The sequence below is a fragment of the Eulemur rufifrons genome, chromosome 7, assembly GCF_041146395.1.
Source record: "Eulemur rufifrons isolate Redbay chromosome 7, OSU_ERuf_1, whole genome shotgun sequence".
NCBI lineage: Eukaryota > Metazoa > Chordata > Mammalia > Primates > Lemuridae > Eulemur > Eulemur rufifrons.
In genome coordinates, this window is record NC_090989.1 from 128,553,239 (window position 1) to 128,576,461 (window position 23,223).

Below are 23,223 nucleotides of genomic sequence, written 5' to 3' on the forward strand. Positions count from 1 at the left end.
ATGAAGAAGACAAGTGGAGGAAAGGTTCAGTGATCTTAACAGAACCAGCAGTTCTCTGCAGGGAGACAGTCGATCTCCAACTCTTTACTGTGTGCCAGGCTTGGCGGGTGTTTCCTAAGTGATCTCTCTTTTAAGCCTGCTCTGAGTTCCTGTAGCAGTGAGTGTCTATGGTTCCATCCCAGGCTGACTCCAAAGCCAGAAGGAAACACTTCATTTTGTAGAATGAGCAAAATCAGGGCTGACAGGGAGGTAAATTAGTGGAAAGAGCACTGGAGCAGGAGCCCTAGAGCCAGAACTCTTCTCCCTCCACCTTGCCAATAAAATAAGGCAATAGGCAGGATGTGAATATGTGGCTCATTTGATTCTTTTTGCCTATCATGGGATGTGATATCATATCAAGAATTAAATATTATAGATCTATATCCCTTACTTATCAGCAAAATTTCCATTTTGCAAGTCTTTCCTGGATACACACACACACACACACACACACACACACAAAATTGCTTCTACAATATTAGAAGGCCTATCCTAGAAAGTTGATAGATTTCCTAAAACATAAGACAGAGAATTTTTTTTCTCATTTAAAAAAATAATTAGAATTTATATGGCCTTCTCTTACCAATATACCTTAAATGAATCTGTGCATAGTAGCCTTAAATGGACAGCTTCTCCCTTACCTGACCTAAGCCCTGAGTACTTAAATTTCCTGACTGAAACCTAACAGAAGATTTCAAGGTTTGTCAGTTCAACAAAATAAAACTTTTGCCAGTTGCATACAATCTTTATGTTTGGGTGAAATCTATTAATAGAATGTCACATTAAATTCAATTCCACTGCAGCAAAAGTATTCGAATGCTCAAAGATTCCAAATATTTTTTAAAGATTCCAATGAGCCTACACATGAAGAGACCCTGTGAATGTTGCATTTTGTCTACAAGAAGCTCAAGATTTAGATGAGTTGGTTTTTTAGCCTCACTTGCCAGTATAATTTTTCTTCATGACGCTGAGTCATGAAGCTTTCATTTACATTTCCACAGAGTTGTGGTCCTGCAGTGGCCTCTGAGTGATCAGATATATTACATCTCAAGGGAGTCTTGTGAGGGCAAGGTTTCAGCAAACCCCAAATCACTGTGCTGATATCATATGTCCTCCTTCCTTTTCAAATCTATTCTAATTTGGGGTAGAAATTAGTCACTGATACAAAGAAGGAGATTTGCTCCCAAGTTTCTTGTTGGGAAAGCATAAATTATCACTTTCAGTTTTAAATCTATAATGACTAAGACAGAAAAGTAATTTCCAAAGAAATGGCATTAGGTACCAAACAAATTTGTACCACTTCTTCATAAGAAAACTATGAATGTCTTTAGTTTTATAAATGTTCATTGAAAGATATTTTTTCTTCAAAGGATCGGTTATAACTCATGAAAACAAAACCAAATCAAACAATAAAGAGAAACAAAACCACTTTAAGTAACTTTTGGTAGAATAACAGTATTACAAAGTCTATTCTTTAGATGAGAAAAGAGGGAAAATTCAAGTTACTGATTTGCTGATCTCAGTGATGTTTCCTACTGCTATCTCTCAAACACAAGATTTTGAGAAAAAATAATGATTTACAATGATATAGATATTTTTTATGCTATTTAATTATCAAGATCACTATGCTATGCCACCAGTCTTCTGCAGGACAGAACTTACTCACCAGTTTCTGGAAGTGTTGTTGGCTGACAGGCCTGCGCTATTAGTCCTCTACAGGGATTACCTGGCTGAGAAGAACACCTATCCAGGGTCACATCCCTTTCTAGGTAACCTTCAACCAATGACTAGTCAACGTAAGGGAAATCTAGGGAATGTAGGATTATAAAGGCCCAGTTCTCTCCTCCAGCTTGGGACAATTCTAAAGGATCCTCCCAACTCCAGAACTCCCCATGAAATTGGCTGAGGCCTTTGTTGAGACTTAGCCTATCTCTACTTTTCCCTCCACCCAGTCCAGCTTTGTTCCTTTCCCCACCAGATATTGACCCTGAGTGCACTCCCTTAAGATCTGCCTGCATGCAACTCTGCTTTAGTTGGCTTTCTGGGGAACTCAACCTGCACCACCGATCTTTCATATTCTCTCTCTCTCACACACACACACACACAACAAATTTGATTTCCATTACAATGAAAACCAGGGATTAAATTAAGTCTGTTTTCAAGGGAGCAAGGCAGACTGCCTTAATGTAAATTCCAGTGATGCTAACAAGCACAAATTAGTAATGTGAGCAACGGCTTCATGCCTGGAAATAACACAAAATCACAACTCTGTAGCGTTCAAGTACAATCAGAATGTGACAATAAGATTAAACTGGATACCAGCCAAATGCTTATTTTCTTTTTCTTTTTTTTTTTTTTTTTAAGATTTGGCATGCTTGGTTGTCTTTTGATTCTTGTTAACCTGAGTTCAATGGTTTCGGTTTTCGATCCGTTGGTGCCCTGTTTTCTTTCTCAGAGGACTCAACTGGAAATGCTGCTGTTTAAGAGACACTGGGGCTTCCTTGTAGCTAAAAGAAGGGAGGGATGTTCACTCAAAATGCCAGTAAGCTTCCATTTTTATGTAAATTACTGAACAGTGGGGGAGAGCTGCCTGAAGTGAATATCAAACTTGATTCAGTAGAGAAATTATCTGGAGGTTTTATGGCGTTTCATAAAGTCAAAGAGCACAACTTCACAGGTATACTATTTCAAAGCATAAGATTTAGATGAAGTGCTATCCATAGATTTGTTGTCATACTCGTCCATTCAGCAAGGAGTCATCAAACATTTAGATACATAAAGGCTAAAAAGGAAAATTCTTACCTTTGCATAAGCCACTGTCTATTGAAGAGTGACAAAGTCAAATAACTTATTCTATATAGTAAAGTGGAGCTGTGGAAGAAGTGTTTTGTAAGAGTGATGATTATTTCTGAGTAAGAACGGAGGAGGATGAAGGAAGTGGAGGGAAGATTTCTCAAAGGAATTGATAGTTCTAGAAAAAAAAATATTTGGATAGAGCAATGGCAGAACATGGACCCAAAATCAGATTCTTGTAATAAGATGCCATGTCCTTATGGGAACCACTTAACATGGTAGTTCAACAAGAAACTGTGTGAAAATATGCCATCCACAGTCATGGTACATAGAGATGCAACAGGACAATTTGCTTTGGCATGGGGCTCAATTCATGGGTGGGTCAAATTAAGTGTCTCCCCTCTCCCATCGCCTCTGTGTTCTCTTGGGACTTGCTTATTGCTAGATGAGTAGTTCTTTGGATCTTCTGCATGCAGGAACCCCTGGGAGGAAAAAATAGGGACCTTGCATCCCAGAAATATTAAAATATATAATGTAAAAATATTAAAAATATATATGCCTTTACTTTCCAGCTCCCAGCACTGTGCTTGCATACAGTAGTCATGTCTATTTGAAAGGGGAAAAACCCATAGAACATGTTTTTGAATTCACAGATGTAAAGAACAGTAAGCATATAAGCATACTGATTATCAAGGCATTTGAGATAGGAGAATTTTCCTTTTGTTTATTTTTTACCCAAGTAAAATTCCATGGTTGCCCTGCATACATAACTAATATAAAATTTTATTGTTGTGCCACTTCATCAGATTTGTTAGAAGGCTTTTTGACTACTTGTTAAAGAGTAATGCCTTCTTTAATATAAAGCAACTTATAAAAATAATTACCCAATCTGGTGCAGAATTCTTACCTTCTAGAAAATGTTGCTGAATTCTATTCAGGGATAGATGTAAAATATCGTGAAATGTCAATATAAAGAATTTGATTTTCTTTTTGTGTTATTTATGGATTTTCATAACTTGGTAATCACAACAGCATTGTTTTTATGAAGTCTCTGGGGAAAGACTGTGAGAAAGAGGTTAGCAGATCTGGAGGAGGTGAGAACCATCAGTAGGGTAAGAGCCTTATAAAATGAGAGTAACAATCCTTAGATTAACACATTCTTATTGGCAAGGTAGACTGCTCTTCTTTTTTTTTTTTTTTTTTTTTATTTCATCTTGTTATGGGGGATACAGAATTTCAGGTTACATACGTTGCTCCTGTTCCACCTTTCCCCCCAAGCCAGAGCTCCAGACGTGTCTGTTCCCCAGGTCGTGCGCATTGCACCCATCATGTAGGTATATATCCCTCCCTTCCCCACCCCCCCTTCCCGAGTCAGCACCTTCAAGTGTTACCACTCCCCAAACGGTGCACAATGCACTCATTGTGTAGGCATACCCCCATCCCCTCCCCCGCCCCCCACCTCAGTCTGATATCCAATTGGTGTTGTTCCCAGATGTGTATTTAGGTGATGATCAGGGGAACCAATTTTCTGGTGAGTACATGTGATGCTTGTTTTTCCATTCTTGGGATACTTCACTTAATATAATGGGTTCCAATTCTCTCCAGAAGAACCATAGAGATGTCGTATCTTCATCATTCCTTATAGCTGAGTAGTATTCCATGGTATACATATACCACAGCTTACTAATCCAATCATGTATTGATGGGCATTTGGGTTGTTTCCACATCTTTGCTATTGTGAATTGTGCTGCTATAAACATTCGGGTACATGTGTCTTTGTTAAAGAATGACCTTTTTTCCTTTGGGTATATGCCCAGTAATGGGATTGCTGGGTCAAATGGCAGGTCTACTTGAATCTGTTTAAGATACCTCCATAATGCTTTCCACAGGGGTTGCACTAGTTTGCAGTCCCACCAGCAGTGTATGAGTGTTCCTGTCTCTCCACACCCACGCCAACATGTGTTGTTTTGGGTTTTTTTGATAAAGGCCATTCTCACTGGGGTTAAGTGATATCTCATTGTGGTTTTGATTTGCATTTCTCTGATGATTAGGGATGTTGAGCATTTTTTCATATGTTTATTAGCCATAGACTGCTCTTCTTGAGTTCAAAGGGCTCACTTGTTACAATCTTGTTCTTAATAATTTATGAATATGTCATAAAAATCATGTAATGATACCTTCATATGAAATTACTTTTAGTGAATGGATTAAATAAAACAGAAGATTTATAATTGTTTCACAATAAAAGACCTATAACTCTAAGCTGAAAAAAATAACATTTTCAATTATATTTTAGGATCACAAACTGGCAGAATTACCTATGCACAATATTTTTGAAAAAAAGGCTAGCATTTAAGACCCTGTTACAGTTTTCCTCTTCAGTCCAGTCAAATTGGTTGGTCTGCAGCGACCTTTGCTCTTTCACACTGCCACACTTTGGCATAGTCTGCTCCTAACACCCAGAGGCCATCTCCTCACCCCTCTACCTATCACCATTACCCACTCTTCATTGTTCAGTGTAGGTCCACAGTTTACCCTACCCTTACTCCCTTTATCAGTGTTCTCTCCCTCTGATTTTTTATGATACTCTCTTTGCTTCTCATATCCAATAATCATAATCATTATCATAGTAACAGCTAACACTGATTGAGTAGTTACCATCACTCAGGCACTATTCTAAGCATTTTAATGGTTTTACCTCATTCAAATATCACAAATGCCTCTGAGTAGGTATTATTATTATTACCATTTTTAGAGAAGAATAAATTGAAGCCCAGAGAAGTTAAGTAACTTGCCTGAGGTCACACAGCTAGCAAGTGGCGGAGTGAGGATTTGAACCTATAAAGTCTGGTTTTAGAGCCAAAACTATGAACTAATTTTCAATTTTTGCCTTTCATTTGACCTTTTTTGCACATTAGAAATGTTTTAAATCATTTTTTACTGAGTATATGTCATGGATATTTTTTGTCTCTTGGCCATCTTGTATTCATTTGCCCTACTCCCTATAACATATTTGGGAAGAAGGGGTTCACTATTTCCCCCACTCTCAGACTGTAGTTTTGGTAGAGCTTAGTCCATCCTTCACAGACTCCAGGGGTGTTGTCTGACACAGACCAGGCTAAACGGAGCTATCCACTGCTCTGACACAGAAATTGGCTCAAGGTTAGACATACGGCACCACCAGAGCCACGTAAACATCATGAGATGCAGGCATATATATTTCTTGCTAGATCTGAAACTGAGATGATGCAAATTCTTGGAGCCTTTCTAAGAACTAAGTTAACACTGAGCATAGACCAAAATTCCTTTTTCTCCCTCTTTAGTCTATTCAAGTGGGATTTTTCCAGATTTTCTGTCAATTGCTGCATAAAGTATCATAATTTATATAATGTGGACAGATTGTCCCAGATTAAAGAATGAATTTTTAGACATAAGTACTGCCTTCCCCAAACTCTTTCTTCTGTAGTGTTTTGTACTTATATATTATATATTGATTAAACCCATTTTGAAAATCAACTGAATCAATATATTAAACCAAAATTCATGCTAATTCATTTCATAGTGCACAGAACATATAGACTTTTGTTTAACTTTGCCATGAATTCAACTTAAACTTCTTTATTTGAAATTATACACTCTAAAAGCACACGTCTATGGATAAGTTGATGGTATAAAAAAGAACTAAATTACCTTTATCTCCAACCCTTCTATTTTTCCTTAATGTCTCTTTCCTCATTTCAGAATATGAGGAAAACAAGTCTGTGTACCCAGTTTGTGATGGAAGATTCCATGCGAAGAAATAGCATAACACTGACTCAGAAATGGGGAACTTGCCGAGCTGTAAAAAAGCTTGGGTATCCCTTTAATTCTTTCTCAGTCCTGGGCTTGAGATGCCTCGTGTATACTCTGGAATCCTTGAGTTAGATGTTCCACAAGGTTCCTTCCTGCTCCAACTTCCTATGAAAAGACACAGGCCATTGCCTGGAATAATCCCAGAGTATCTTGTGTGGTCAAAATATGCCCTACTAAAAGAATGACTTCCTCTTTGTCTAGATAACTACTCTTTTGGAATTGGATGAGTTCTAGTGTCCAGGATTTTGTGAAGACACTATTTTTCTCCAGAACTGCCTTTGGCTGCCTGGGCCTCGTGGAGACATCCTGGCCTGTAAACTATCCTGGAACTCCAAGATTATGAGTGGTTGCATTGAATGGAGAATGAAGAGGTTGTTCAGGTCTCAAACTGTAGGCCACACTAAGGAATTTGGTCTTTATTCTTCATTCAGTGATCTGAGTCCTCTTGCCAAGGCCAACAATCAAAAAGGGATTATTTATGGTTGTCCAAGGACAGCTTTTCTCTATTTCATCATTTTATCTGGGGAAAGTCAGCCTGCTAGCTCTGTAATATGGTAAAAATAATCCTAGGAGTAAGAGGTTCAAGTCCCATCCCTGCCACTAGTTAGCAATGTGACCTTAGGGCAAGCATTTTGCCTCCCCTAATTGCAGTTTCTCTAGATACAATATAAAAAAATTGTACTAGATAATTTCTAAGGTTTCATTCATTGTAAGGATCTGTAATTCTAGAATCACACTACCTGGCAGGAAAGCTCATAGTATGCTGGTCACAGAGCTCTACATACAGATTATAAACTAAAAGACTCTATTTCCCAGATCTTCTATCTGAACTTACCAGAGCCAGAGAACGCTCAATGTGTTTGCCAAATGCAGTATTACCAGCTAGAAAAACTCCTGTTCTAGCCAAAGTTCTTGAAATTGAAGTATACATTATTTTTTTCTGATGCTCCCAGAGATTCAATTGCAGAAACTCAGTAAATAGCTCTGTGGTTAAGTAAAGAAATACGTCCTAAGAAATGTCATGCATTAGATTATAGATGGTCATATGAAGTTTTTAAGGGTCTTTGGTTAACTTAAGGTGCTATTCAGGGAGGAGAAAGACAAAAATAGAGTTTAGTATTCCTGCTGAATTTAGTGGGAATTTGCATTTCAATTCCAGTTCTTAAATGGTTTGATTCTCATAAACCCTATATATTATGGAGTGTTTGATGTTACATAATAGTGAAGTGAATAGAATTGGAAAATATTTGAACTTCAGATGTACTTCCAAATGTGCTTTATTTCCCCCTTTAAATCACCTACATATATAAACCTAGAATCAATTATGTGAAGTTTAATTTCTGAAAGTTTTGATAAAGCCAAGGCCTTGTACTTTCTCCTCTAGAAAGTTAGTTCTCATGTAGGAATATATCTGGAAAAAGACGGTTTGTTAAGATTTTCTTTTTCATTTTCTTTATAATCTAAATTAGAGATAAGCTAACTTTTTATTGTAAAAGGTCTGATAGTAAATATTCTAGTCTTTGAGGGCCATGTGGTCTTTGTCAAAAGTATAGTACTAAAAAAAAAAGTATAGTACTTAACTGGCCAACCACAGCAGGATAGCAGCCATCGACAATCTGTAAACAAATCTGTATTCCGATAAAACTGTTCACTAAAATAGGTGACTGGTTGGTGGGCTAAAGTTTGCAGATCTTTGGTTTAGGTAATTAACAAGTGATTTGTTCTTCAAACCCCTCCCTAGACATTCTATGTTGAAAGTAGTATTGGAATAAGGGTTCTGGATACCTCACCCCCACTTACAGCTTTTCTAATTTGTAGACATCACTAGACATAATACCTTGGAAAGGCCCATGGATACGGATCTTATTTCAGTCTTTATCTTCAGTACTTAACATGTGTTAGCTAAGAGCTAATAAGATTATTGTTGTAGGGTGTTTTATATCTTGTGTAGTACTTTAACCACCAGGTCACAGAATCTTTTGTAGCCTTAAGAAGTATGGATGAGGTTAGGATTCTGATAAATAGGGCTGTATTTCTGGCCTGCATGGGAGAGAGGGAAGAAAAGCATTGCTTCATTATAATCCCAGAATTGTAACAGACATAGCACCGAATTGTGCAGAGTTAACACTGGAAAGTGAGGTGTCAGCCCCAGAAAGTGTAAAGAAAATGGTTGTTCAATTTCCGATCCAAGAGGTAGGATTAGGGGGATGCAGAGTCCAAGGATACCCTAGAGTCAAAAAGACAAAGTGTTAGAAGCCCAGGAAACTGGAGGATAGAACCAAGATAATGAAAAAGAAAGCTTGCCTGCACTCTCCATGATAACTCTACAAACCCTGGTCAGCTTCTTTCTCATCCAAGAGTTTTTTTAATGAACTGAGGGTGTTTTTATTTTGCCAACTCTTGTTTCATAAACCTTAAAGGCACCTTGGTGCTTCCTGGCACCTAACACATAATAAATAGTGGTAGAACCATAAAATGTTGATCTACAGACGTCTACTGGGGATCTATTTTGATGACTAAAAAAATAATATGTGTTAATATTCTATCAGTAGTTTGCCACTATTTTGGCCCATCGAGAATGCTTTAGTATGCTTCAAAATAGTTCTTTTGTGTACTTCATGTATGTCCCCTAACCTATATAAACTATATTTCTAATCTTAATTTCATTAGTGAATCATAGAATCAAAGCTACAGAGTCAGGACATGTTATCTTAGATATTAGTGAGATTGTTATAGATTCATAATTTGGATGCAAATGAGTGAGATACTATCATTTTTCTTTTAAGGAAAAACATCAGGAGAATATTTTATAGTTTGCCACCATGTATGTGAGAATCACTTCAAAAGAAAATCTCTAAAGGTATCAGAGGCTTAGATAATTATTTCGTGATTCGAACATAACTGGTGAAACATGGATTAATAGAAAGTTGACTGTCCCCAAAATGAATTATATCCAATTATCACTCCAATTATTAATATATGACCCAAATATTTAATTATGTCAGCCCGAAGCTCATGACTGTAGTCCCAGCTACTCAAGAGGCTGAGGCAGGAGAATTGCTTGAGTGAAGGACTGGGAGGCTGCAGTGAGCTATGATTACACCACTGAGCTCTAGCATGGGTGACAGAGCAAGATTCAGTCTCTTAAAAAAAAAAGACATTTATTCATTTATTGATTTTTTTGATTTAAAGTCCTTTGACTTCCATGCAAATCCATTTCATTATTTTGGAAAAAATAAAACCCCAAAACTTCTTTAGTAGTAGTTCATTTTTTTGTGCATGATTGATCTCATAATATTTGGATTAAATTTTATGGAAAGTTTTTTAGATTCATATAAAATTAATATTCAGCAGGTTTTCTCAACTTTAGCACCTTTGACATTTTTAGTCAGATAATTCTTTCTGGTGGTGGACTGTCCTCTGCATTGTAGGATTTTTAGCAGCATTCCTGGTCTCTACCCACTAGAGTCTAGTAGCACCTATACACAAGTTTAAACAAACAAAACCACCTCCAGACATTGTCAAATGTCCCCTAGGGAGCAAAATCTACCCCGGTTGAGAAGCAATGCTATATAGCTACCAAGCCATCACTCTAACAGATAGCATTAAGGAATAGAAGCAAGATCATATTAATAATACAAATCTGTTTAATAGTTGAGTTTTGGTGTTGAAATGCATTAATTTGTGTTATTTAGCATTTTTGAGTGGTGCATTACTGCACAAGACTTTCTAAGGAAACCCATCATTTAGAAATAAAGCAATCATCCATAAAGGGGTCTCTCTATTCTTCCAGCTCTTACATATCATGTTGTCAATATCATGTTATGGTTGTAATAAGAAGATTGTATTATATACTCTGCTCTTCAACCAGAGATTACATGCAGAGTAGCAGTGGTGGAGTTACATCTCAGAATGGAAAGTGAATTGGACCTTATCTTGGGAACTCTATGAGTTAGCTGGGTCACCTTCAAATTTTCCAGCACGCCTTTTGTGTGGATAAATCAGCTGCCTACTTTTCCATAAGGTCAAGAATATGATTTATTCATCTCTATCTGTCCAGCTCAATGGCTGGCACAAGATAAATAAATGCTTTAAATCTGGATGAATAGGTTGAATCTTTTTGTTGATCTTATAAACAAGGAGTCAGCATATTTTCAAGATCTTCTGTTCTTCCTTCTTCCTCCCTTAGTCCTGCACTTTCATTCCTGGCTACTACTTGCTGGCTTGATCTCCTCACGGATACTCTGTTCCATTTCCTTCACGCTTAAGACATGGTCAAAATTTTGTTACTTTGACTTCTATAAACCTGAGAAGAGCCCAGAACCAACAACAACAACAAAAAAAAAAAAAACCACTAGACATTGAGGAATACCAGTGAGAAAAATATTTTGTCATTCAGTACCCACCATCATTGTAATAAAATTGTTACTGTTATAAATTATTAAAGCAGACTTTTAAAAATGTGTCTTTTAATTTTATTCTTGCATTAGAATTCTGAAAACTTACTTTTAATCTTAAGTAATTTTTAATGCATTCTGTAACTCCAAAACATGGACCAGTTTCCTACAGAACTTATTTCTAAAATCAATTACCAATACTTTTTTAAAAATTTTGAGCTAGCAGTCCTAAGAAAAACAAGGAGCTTGTAAATTAGGAGAAATTGCATGATAAAGACAAAGGGCAAATAGTTTGGAATTGGGCAGAACTAGGTTTTAATTGTCATGCTGACTCTTGTAAACTACATGAATGTGGACATGTTATTTAAACCTACTGAGCATCAGTGTTACTATCTTTAAATGGGCCAATGTCTACCTCAGAATGTCACTATGAGAATAGAGAAAAATAAATCAAATGTGATCTAGGATGGTATTGGCATTAAGTAGGTAATTGTAATAAATGATTATGATTGATGATGATTGTGGAGGTGACAGTGGTTGTACTAACTAGATGTGGCCATGGCCAAGGCTCTTCAAAATCGTAAAATCTCTTTGGTACATTTTTAACTCATTTTCTGAATCAGGCTTAAATAGCATCTTTCCCTCTATCCTGTGCTAAATATTGGTAGTCTATTAATTGTTAATTAATTCCTGCTAAGCAGATAAGTATTTCTTCTGGGAAGTATTTATATTGTAGTAGAGGTATTCTTTAATATCAGATATAGGCACAAGGGTTTGCATGACAAAAAGACTAAGGTGATGCTACTCTACTGTGCTGCCTATATTTTCCTGATGATTTGTTCACTCTACTCCAAGGTTCTCAAACCAGTTCTATCAGTTAGTCTTTGGTGCGTAACAATTTTTCCCCAAAATTGAAAGCAGCAGCAGTTAATTATTGCTTGTGATCCTTTGGGTAGCTATGTGGTTCCTCTGTGCTGGGTGTTATTTACTAGAGTCACTCATTTAGCTGCCATCAGCTTGGAACTTGGCTGGAGCTGGAACATCCTGAAAAACTTCATTCACTTATCTGATGTCTTAACTAGGGCCTACACTGAGGAGGGTGCAATGACTGGGGGGCTAGGATGCATATGTCTGTCTGTCTGTCTGTCTGTCCCTCTCTGTCTGTGAGTTGAGCCTTGCTGCATTACACAGTGATTGGATATCAAGAGGGCAAATATGGAAGCTGCATAAGTCCAGAAGTTACACACCATCTCTTCTGCCATATTCTAATGGGCAGAGAAAGTCACAGGACCAGCCCAAATTCAAGGGCAAAGAAAACAATCTCTAACTTTTGATAGGAAGAGAGGCATGTGTGAATAAGAATATGAGAATAATCCCTCATTGCCTACTCCGAGATCCATATGAAATTCTTTCTTTTTCAGAAGCATTGCATGATGTTTCTGGTGCTTAATATTTGCAACCTTGTGTTTTAATCTTTTATGTTCCTAAATTATTTTTATCAGTTTTATGTTTGATTATGATTTGGGTGGTCTTTTAAACCATATATTCCCCTAGTTACTCACTCCAAATTTCACATACTGTAAATAGAACTATACCATTGGCAACTTTTCAATAACAATATGTTGAATTGAATTCTTCCCTGGAACAACTAAAGAGATAGTAAAATTTTGCTTTTAGGGCCACTTCATCCATGAAAGATTCCAGAGACTGCATTATTTAATGTCTTAACAAATTCTGTGGAAAAAATATAAATAGGAAGTAATAGCAATGATTAGGGACAATTGAGTGATTTCAATTTTTGAAAAGACAAAATTGAGAAAAACACATTATCTTTCTTGATTCACACATTATTTTGTGTTAGTAGAATTTCCATAAAAGAAACTCCTAACCAATATGTGACTAAGCATTAAAATAAAATAGTGAATAAGATAATTCTATTTCTATCATTTTATAATCTTTGGTATAGTTAGAATATGCAGATATTTTTTTCCCTCGGTATGTGTTACAAGGTAATTTTTTATATATTTCCTTGATAAATACTGTCAGAACTGTGTCCTAAGAGAGTAGAAAACTAAGAATAGTTCTTACCAATCCATTAGAGTTTAAAAACATTTGTTTGGTCTTTCTGCCTCTAAGATTCTTCTTTAGTACATATTTTACTCTAAATCCAAAAGCAAAAGTCAAATTCCACCTTCCCTTTCTAGATTGTCCCAATATTTTTTAAGAGTTAAGATTAAATTCTTTAGCGTATTATGCAAGATCCCTAATGAAAATAACTGAAAGTTTATTCCCAATTTCATGTGCCACAGCATCTATTATACTGTCTATGCACCACTCATAATGTATATTATTCCCATACCATAAAGTACTCCAACAGTTTTCTGTTCAAGCTTTATCACTCTAGGATGCTCTTTCTTCCATGAGGTTGGCCAAAAGTATCTTTTATAGGCCCAGATCAGAGACAAATTTCTCCATTGATTTTTTTTATTGTTATTCTCCCTCATAAATGTCTTCTTTATATTCCACAAGTACTTCCATGTAGTGTTCATGTGTACCAGAATAGTCTCAACTGTGTCCTTCTTTCTGACCAGATATGATCTCCACCAAGTCAAAAATTCCTTATGTTAGGCTTGCTTGGTGTCTCGCAGAGTCTATTGTTTTTGTACCTGATGAGTTTGTAATAAGACCATGAATTCCCAACACCTTTTGTGAAACTGTTCTGAAAGTTATATTTATTTTTAACATGTAAGTTGAATTACAGTTAATTTAGTTTTGGGAACATCACAATTGTCCTGAGGTTAGTGTCATTCTGCGATATTATAAACACAAGATTTGGGAAATGCTATTAAAAGGTTAAAGCAGGAAATAGGAAAACCAAAATATCCCTTTTCTTTTTAAACACTGATAAGACAATTTTAGGGTTTTTTTTTTTATATCATCTAGTACAAACTTAGAAGAGTCATCCCATAAACAATACTTCCTAGGCAAATTTTGCCATGATATTGTCATAAGGAAAAAAACATCATTTCTTTATAACTTATTTAGCTTCAAAGGAACACCGGTAGGTAAAGGTTAATTATATTTTGTGATGTGTCTAGTTTTTTGAATTACCTTTCAATGATCTGAATTCCATCAGACATTTTCTCTATTCTTCCTTAAAATGTCGTATTCTTTACTGAAGAGGTAAGGTTCAAAATTGCAGTATCTACCAATCTTCCTGGAAGGGCACGAAACTCCAGCTGACAATACCAAATAATAATCAATTCACTGTAGGGAGACTATTTCTTGCAAGGTGTTATAAATAAAGTTTTTTAAAAAAAATCAAAATGCATACTTTGCATTATTTTATAATGCCATAGGGAAATTTTGCTTGAAGTTTTTCTTAAAGCCCAATAATCTCATTTTCTGTTGTAGGTAACAATAATAACTACATGATGACTTTTGGGAAAATTCAGATTTTTAAATAGATCTTCTGTCACAATGAAACTAAGTGTGATTCTAATACAATGAAATATCCAAGCTCTGTACTGTTTTACTTGTGGTGGTTCATATTCACAGTGGCCATTAGCAGATTATTTCATAAGGGATACTATTTATTTAAGTATTAGTACTTTATAAAAATATATATCATCCATTTTTGCATTATAGTAGTTATTTTACATACATTTCACATGTGTAAACTAAACTTCTGACACAAGATTTCAGACTTCTTTTCTTATATTGAAACATGTAGCATGCACTTCCTTATATGGTTAGGTTGCAACACTGTTGCTGTAGGTCAGGATCTTTGGGAAGCAGCTCTGAGATGGAGATTGTAGGAAGTGTATTAGGGAGTGTCTTGGGATCACAGCTTATGTAAAGGAAGAGAGGGAAGAAGACTGGGAAGAGTGAGAAGCTGGGCTGTAATACAAGTATAAGATACTTGCTGACTCCCAAGTTCACTATCAGCTAAAACTGGGTGGCCTTTAGAGCTGTCTGCAAGCAGTCAGGGGGCCTCCCACTACACTCCCATATGGACCAGTTGTTGAATGCAGGCTGTCCTGGGAAGAGGTACTCACTTCAACTGAGGGCAATTCCAGAGTGGACTGAAGGCTAAAAGCTCATGGCTCTGGAGAGGCATGCTCCCAGCAGCTGTGGACTTAAGGCTTTTAATCCTTAGGGGGCATCTAGGCAGTGTAGCGTGTACTTCAACTCTGCCAGCAGAACCTCAGTCTTTTCATTTCCCATTACACAAGCAGGGCTTAGTTAATGACCAAATAGCCATTTGCATTTCAAACCTTTTAAAAATGATTATATATAAACATAGACACATATATGTTTATGTGTGTGTATACACATATATATATTTAAAATTCATATTGAATGAACTGAATCACAGACTTCTTTTTTAATTGGGTAAAACTAAAAGTTCAGTTCCATGTCCATTGTCAGATAAGTATTTTCCCCTTAAATTCACTTCATATCTAGGATCTGTGATTATTCCTATGTTTAAGATTAGTTTTTATAGTATGAGGTCAGTGGTGTAAAAAAAAAAAAAAAAAAAAAAGAACAAGCCTAAAACAAAACCAAAAATAAATTCACCAAAATGCTAAATTATTTCTGAGAGATGGTTCACAAAAGAGATTCGTTTCCTGCTTTATGCTATTTTTCATTTATAAATTTTGTAAAATGCACATGTATTCTTTTTTAATATCCAAGGAACAAATGTGTATATACTACCTAATTGCAGTTGAGTTTATAAAAATAAAGCAATAAAAATTTGGAAGGAAATGCTTGAAACTCTTGATATTGAAGGCAATTAGGCATTTAAAAAATATTTTTCTGTATTTTCCCAATTTTCTATAATGAGTTTACAGTACCTTTATTTTCTATTTTTTTTTTTTAAAAAAAAGTTTGGTCTTTTTATAAATTATAAAAACTGTTCTACATATTTTACACTTTAAATATCTATTTTGGGCCGTGAGCAGCGGCTCACGCCTGTAATGCTAGCACTCTGGGAGGCTGAGGCAGGAGGATTGTTTGAGCTCAGGAGTTCGAGACCAGCCTGAGCAAGAGCAAGACCCCCGTCTCTACTAAAAATATAAAGCAATTAGCCAAACAACTAAAAACATATAGAAAATAATTAGCCGGGCATGGTGGTGCATGCCTGTAGTCCCAGCTACTCGGGAGGCTGAGGCAGGAGGATAGCTTAAGCCCAGGAGTTTGAGGTTGCTGTGAGCTAGGCTGACGCCACGGCACTCTAGCCTGGGCAACAAAGTGAGACTCTGTCTCAAAAAATAAAAAATAAAAATAAATAAATAAATATTTTGTTTCGTGTATTGAATATTTATACAGTATATCTTTTGTAACACATGTGTTTTAAATATTAATTTTCCTCAGATCCATCTTTGATCACATCCATCGGGTTTGGATATCATATATACTTAGTAACATTATTTCTTTATTTAAATAATATTCTTTCATTTCTAAAAGTCTGTAAGTTCACTTAGTAATTTCTCTTAAAGTTAAGAGTTATATAGAACTTTAAAAAGAAATCCCAAGTGGTTAGAGTTTGAATTATCAGACTGAAGATTTTTTTCATCCTTGTGACATCTGTCTTTTGGAATATTTCTGAAATTGTCCGTGTGGAACAAAATCATCTGTGCTTAATGTTCCATGAGGATTTGAAAAAAATGTGCATTCTATGTATGATGAATACAATAGATATATGTTCATTAATTACAGAAAATAGGTAGTATTAAGATTCTCTATAATTTTATTTATTTTTTGCCACCACATTCTACCAATTTCTAAGACAAGTTAAATTATTCCAATGTGATTTGGGATTTTTGAATTCCTGTGTTTCTATCATTTTTTTTACTTTCTATACTACATAATTCAAAACATAAAAATTCATGGTTTTTATTGTAATTTGTTTAATAAGGGCTTTTTCATAGCCACCTTGAAATAGAAGTTTCTGTATTAATATTTAAATAAGAATAAGTGCTCTAATATTTTGTAAAAGCATGTTATAAAAGTAGTTTACAATGCAAAAGGGGGATATGAGGGAGAATGTAAAGGCAATGGAGCCTAAAATGGCAAGTAGAGAAGAGTATTTTTCAGTGTCAGTCTGTTTTGATGCAAGAAAGAGAGCATGCCATCACTTAGAGGATGAGGATTAAATAAAAGAGTAAAATAGGAGAAGACCTTGTGTAGCAAAGGAAATGATTCCAATCTAAGAAAGATCCATTTTGACTCAATAAGATAACACAGAGGAGTGAAAAAATGTAATAAAGGGCCCCTGCTAAGTGATCTATAACTTACCATGGTAAGGTGGAAAGAACACGTGATTTCACTAAGGATTCAAATATTAGCCCTCCCCAGTAGTAAATCTTTAACTATCACTAACACCATTGAATGTAAATAGAGTAAACTCTGTAATCAAAAGACATAGAGTGGCTGAATGGAAAGAAAGAACAAGACCTAACTATGTGTGTCTACCTATGAAGACACACATAGACTGAAAATAAAGGGATAATAATATGCTGAAATAAAAATAAATAAATAAGGGATGGAAAAAGATATTCCATGCAAATGGAAACTAAAAAAAAAAAAAGCAGTAGTAACTATACTTCTATCAGATAAAATAGATTCCAAGAAAAAAACATACAAAGAGATGGAGAAGGTCATTATATAATGACAAAGGGGTCAATTCAGCAGGAGGATATAACAGTTCTAAATATCTATACACTCAACACTGGAGCACCCAGGTATATAAACCAAATATTATCAGAGCTACAGAAAGAGAGAGAGACCCCCAACACAATAATAGTCAGAGACCTTAACACCCCACTTTCAGCATTACACAGATTATCCAGGCAGAAAATAAACAAAGAAACACCGGACTTAATCTGCACTATAGACCAAATGGACCTAATAGATATTTAGAGAATATTTCATTCAACAGCTACAGAATACATTCTTCTCCTCAGCTCATGGAGCATTCTCAAGGATAGACCATATATTAAGCCACAAAATGAGTCTTAAAAGTTTTTTTAAAAAATGAAACCATATCAAGTATTTTCTCTGACCACAATGGAATGAAACTAGGAATCAATAACAAGAGGAAAATTGGAAAATATACAAACACATGGAAATTAAACAATATACTCCTGAATGACCAGTGGGTCAATGAAGAGATTAAGAAGGAAATTTTTTTAAAAATTCTTGAAACAAATGAAAATTAAAACACAGCATATCAAACCTGTGGGATACATCAAAAGCAGTACTAAGAGGAAAGTTTTACAGCAATAAATGCCTACATCAGAAAAGTAGAAAAGCTTCAAATAAACAGCCTAATTATGCATCTTAAAGAACTAAAAAAACAAGAGAAAAACAAGAAGAGAGGCATTAATGAAGACCACAGCAAAAATAAATGAAATTGAAACAAAAAATAGAAAAGATCAATGAAATAAAAAATTGATCTTTTTAAAATTAAAATCTTTAGCCAGATTAACTAAAACAATAGAGAAAGGAAGAATAAATAAAATCAAAGATGAAAATGGAGACATTACAACTAATATTGCAGAAATTCAAAGGATTATTAGAGACTACTATGAGCAATTATATGCCAATAAATTAGAAAACCTACAAGAAATGGACACATTCCCAGACACATACAACCTACCAAGATTAAACCAGAAGAAATTCAAAATCTGTATAAACCAATAACAAGTAATGAGACAGAAGCAGTAATAAAAAGTCTCCCGTCAAAGAAAAGCCCAGAACTCAATGGCTTCACTGCTGAACTCTACCAAATATTCAAAGAAGAACTAATATCAATTCTATTTAAACAACTCCAAAAATTGAGGAGGAAGGAATACTTGCAAACTCATCCTATGAGGCCTGTATCACCCTGACACTAAAACCAAAAACACAACAACAACAAAAAAGAAAACACAGAAAACATAGAAAGACATAGAAAACCAAAGATACAACAAAAAAAAAAGAAAACATGTTCATCAGAGATATATCTCTAATGAACATAGATACAAAAATCCTCAACAAAGTACTAGCAAACCAAATTCAACAACACATTAAAAAGATTATGAATCATGATCAAGTGAGATTCATACCAGGGATACAAGGATGGTGCAACATACATGAATCAATCGATGTGATACATTGTATCAACAGAATGAAGGACAAAAGCCATATGATCATTTCAATTGATGCTGATAAAACATTTGATAAAATTTAATATTCCTTCATGATAAAAACTCTCAAAATACTGGCTATAGAAGGAATATACCTCAACATGGTAAAAGCCATATTGACAGACCCACAGCCAGTATCATACTGAATGAGGAAAAACTGAAAACCTTTCCTAGAAGATCTGGAACAAGACAAGGATGCCCACTCTCACCACTGTTACTCAACATAATACTGGAATTTCTAGCTAGAGCAGTCAGAGAAGAGAAGGAAATAAAGGACATCCAAATTGGAAAGGAAGAAGTCAAATTATCCTTGTTCACAGATTATATAATCTTATGTCTAGAGAAACCTAAAGACTCCACAAAAAAACTATTAAAAATGATAAATTCTGCTGATGATTAGAGACATTGAGCATTTTTTTTATATGTTTGCTGGCCACTGTTCTATCTTCTCTTGAAAAGTTTCTGTTCATTTCCTTTGCCCATTTGTTGATGGGGTTGTTTGATTTTTTTCTTGTTGATTTTTTTAAGTTCTAGATAGATTCTTGTTATCAGCCCTTTATCGGATGTGAAGAGAGCAAATATTTTCTCCCATTCTGTAGGCTATCTGTTTGCTCTAATGATAGTTTCCTTGGCTGTGCAAAAGCTTTTTAATTTGATCAGATCCCATTTATTTATTTTTGTTGAATGCAAACCAAAACCACAATGAGATATCACCTAACCCCAGTGAGACTGGCCTCTATCAAAAAATCCCAAAACAACAAATGCTGACAAGGATGTGGAGACACAGGAACACTCTTACATTGCTGGTGGGACTGCAAATTAGTGCAACTTCTGTGGAAAAGAATTTGGAGATACCTCAAAGAGCTAAAAATAGAAATACCATTCAATCCAGCAATAGCACTATTGGGCATCTACCCAAAAGAGCAAAAGACATTCTATAATAAAGACATCTGTTCCCAAATGTTTATGGCAGCACAATTCACTATTGCAAGGATGTGGAACAACCCAAGTGCCCGTAGATTCATGAGTAGATTATTAAAATTTGGTATATGTATACAATGGAATATTAATTATAAGAAACGACAGTGACCTAGCACCTCTTATATTTTCCTGGATAGAGCTTGAGCCCATTATCCAAAGTGAGGTATCACAAGATTGGAAGAATAGGCTCCACATGTACTCGTCATCAAATTGGCACTGTCTGATCAAACACTATGGTGCTCACATGGTAGTAATATTCTCCAGGGACTAGGGGGGTTGGGGGGATAAATTCACAACTAATGGACACAGTGAGCATTATAGAGGGGAAGGGCATGCCTCTAATCCTCACTTGGATGAGGCAAAGACATAAAATGTAACCAAAATATTTGTACCCTCATAATATCCTGAAATAAAAATGAAAATAAATGATAAATTCAGTAAATTTGCAGAGTACAAAATCAACATAGAAAAATCAGTAGCATCTGTATATGCTGACAGCAAACAATCTGAAAAAGAAACCAATAAAGTAGTCTCATTTATAATAGCTACAAATAAAATAAAAACCTAGGAATAAACTTAACCAAAGAAGTCAATGATCTCTACAATGAAAACTGTAAAATTTATGAAAGAAAATGAAGAGGACACAAAAAATGGAAAGATATTCCAGGCTCATGTATTGGAAAAATCACTGGAAGTGTTTTAATGTCCATACTACCCAAAGCAATCTACAGATTAAACGCAATTCCCACCAAAATATTAATGACATTCTTCACAGAAATAGAAAAAAAAAATCCTAAAATTTATATGGAATGACAAAAGACCCAGAAGAGCCAAAGCCATCCTGAGCAAAAAGAGTAAAACTGGAGGAATCACATTACCTGACTTCAAATTATACTACAGAGTTGTAGTAACCAAACAGCATGGTACTGGCATAAAAACAGACACATAGACCAATAGAACAGATTGGAGAACCCAGAAACAAATCCAGACATCTATACTGAATTTATCTTTGACAAAGGTGCCTAGAACATACAGTGGGAAAAGGACAGTCATTTCAATAAATGGTGTTGAGAAAACTGGATATCTATATGCAGAAGAATGATTCTAGACTCTTATCTCTCATCATATATAATAATCAAATCAAAATGGATTAAGGTTATGTAATTACTAAAATAAAACATTGGGGGAAATTCTTCAGGGCATTGGTCAGGGCAAGGACTTCTTGAGTAAGACTCCCAAAGCACAGGTGACCAACGCAAAATTGGACAAATGAGATTACATCAAGCTAAAAAGCAAAAGAAACAATCAACAAAGTGAAGAGACAACCCACAGAATGGGAGAAAATACTTGCAAACTACTCATCTGACAAAAGATCAGTAACTAGAATATATAAGGAGCTCCAAAAACTCAGTAGGAAAAAATCAAATAATTTGATTAAAAAATGGGCAAAGGATCTGAATAGATATTTCTGAAAAGAAGACATACAAATGGCCAACAGGTATATGAAAAAATGCTCAATATCATGAGTCATCAGAGAAACGCAAATCAAAATTACAATGAGATATCATCTCACCCCAGTTTAAATGATTTGTATCAAAAAGGCAATAACAAATTATAGTGAGGATGTGGAGAAAAGGGAAACCTCATATAGTATTGGTCGAAATGTAAATTAGTGCATCCACTATGAAGAACAATATGGAGGTGCCTCAAAAACTAAAAATAGAATTACCATATAACCTAGCAATCCCACTGCTAGGTATGTATCCAAAAGAAAGGCAATCAGTATATCAAAAAAGATATCTGCACTCTTAGGTTTATTGCAGTAAACAATAGCCAAGATATGGAATTGTCCGAAGTGTCCATCAATGGATGAATAGATAAATTGTGTTATATACACACAATGGAATATTATATAGCCATAAAAAAGAATGAAATCCTGTCCTTTGCAACAACATAAATGGAACTGCAGACCACTATGTTAAGTGAAATAAGGCAAGCACAGGAAGACAAATCTCACATGTTTTCACTCATATATAGGAGACAAATATTAGAACAATTGATCTCATGAAGCAGAGAGTAAAATCATGGTTAACAGAGATTGGGAAGGGTAGTGGGGGGGCAGTAATAAAGTGGGAATGGTTAATGGGTGCAAATACAGTTAGATAGAATGAACAATATTTGATAGCACAACAAAGTGACTATTGTCAACAATAAGTTATGGAATACCTTAAAATAACTAAAAGAATAGAATTGGAATGTTCTTAACACAAAGAAATGATAAATGCTTGAGATGATGGATACTCCAATTAGCCTGATTTGATTAATACACACTGTATGCCTATATCAAAACATCACATGTACCCTATAAGTATATACAACTATTATGTACCTGTAATAATTAAAAACAAAAATTAAGAAAACACCAAAAAACAAATATGAGCCCTCTGACTTACTATGTGAATTTGAGCAAGTATACAATTTTATGACCTTTTGTTTTCTTTTCATTAAGTGAAAATTTAATGCCTAACAAAGTGAGGATTAAGTGAGAACCAAGGCAAAGTTCCTGGCATAATGCCGAGAACATGATGGGGGCTAAGGGAATATTGCTAAAACATGATGTTTTGTTGAGAAGTCCTAACTCACTGGAGTATAAACATAACTTTTAATTTTTTTCCTGGAAATTTTCATGACTCAGTATTGCATAATAACTAAAACTGCCTATTTAATCATCCTGCTTACTGACCAGTACCTTCTCCTTTTGTAACTCACTCATTTACCTTTTTTGACCTGATGGCAATTGAAATCTTCACTTCTTCCTATGTTAGTCCATTAGTACTGTTTTCATTTTCCTTCCCTCTTAGCTTTCATGGTTCATAATTTTAAAGTCTTTAGGAGTGTATCCTAAACTCTCTTATACCTCTGTATTTTCTCTATAGCCATCTGGCAAAGCTGCAAATTCAAAAGAA

At 35.2% G+C, this 23,223-nt stretch overlaps 1 protein-coding gene across 1 annotated transcript in view; it reads left to right on the forward strand.

The window, feature by feature from the left end:
* Nucleotides 1-23,223, forward strand: part of KCNH8 (potassium voltage-gated channel subfamily H member 8) — a 363,798-nt gene that overhangs the window by 178,586 nt on the left and 161,989 nt on the right. The gene's annotated exons all lie outside the window — the stretch shown is intronic.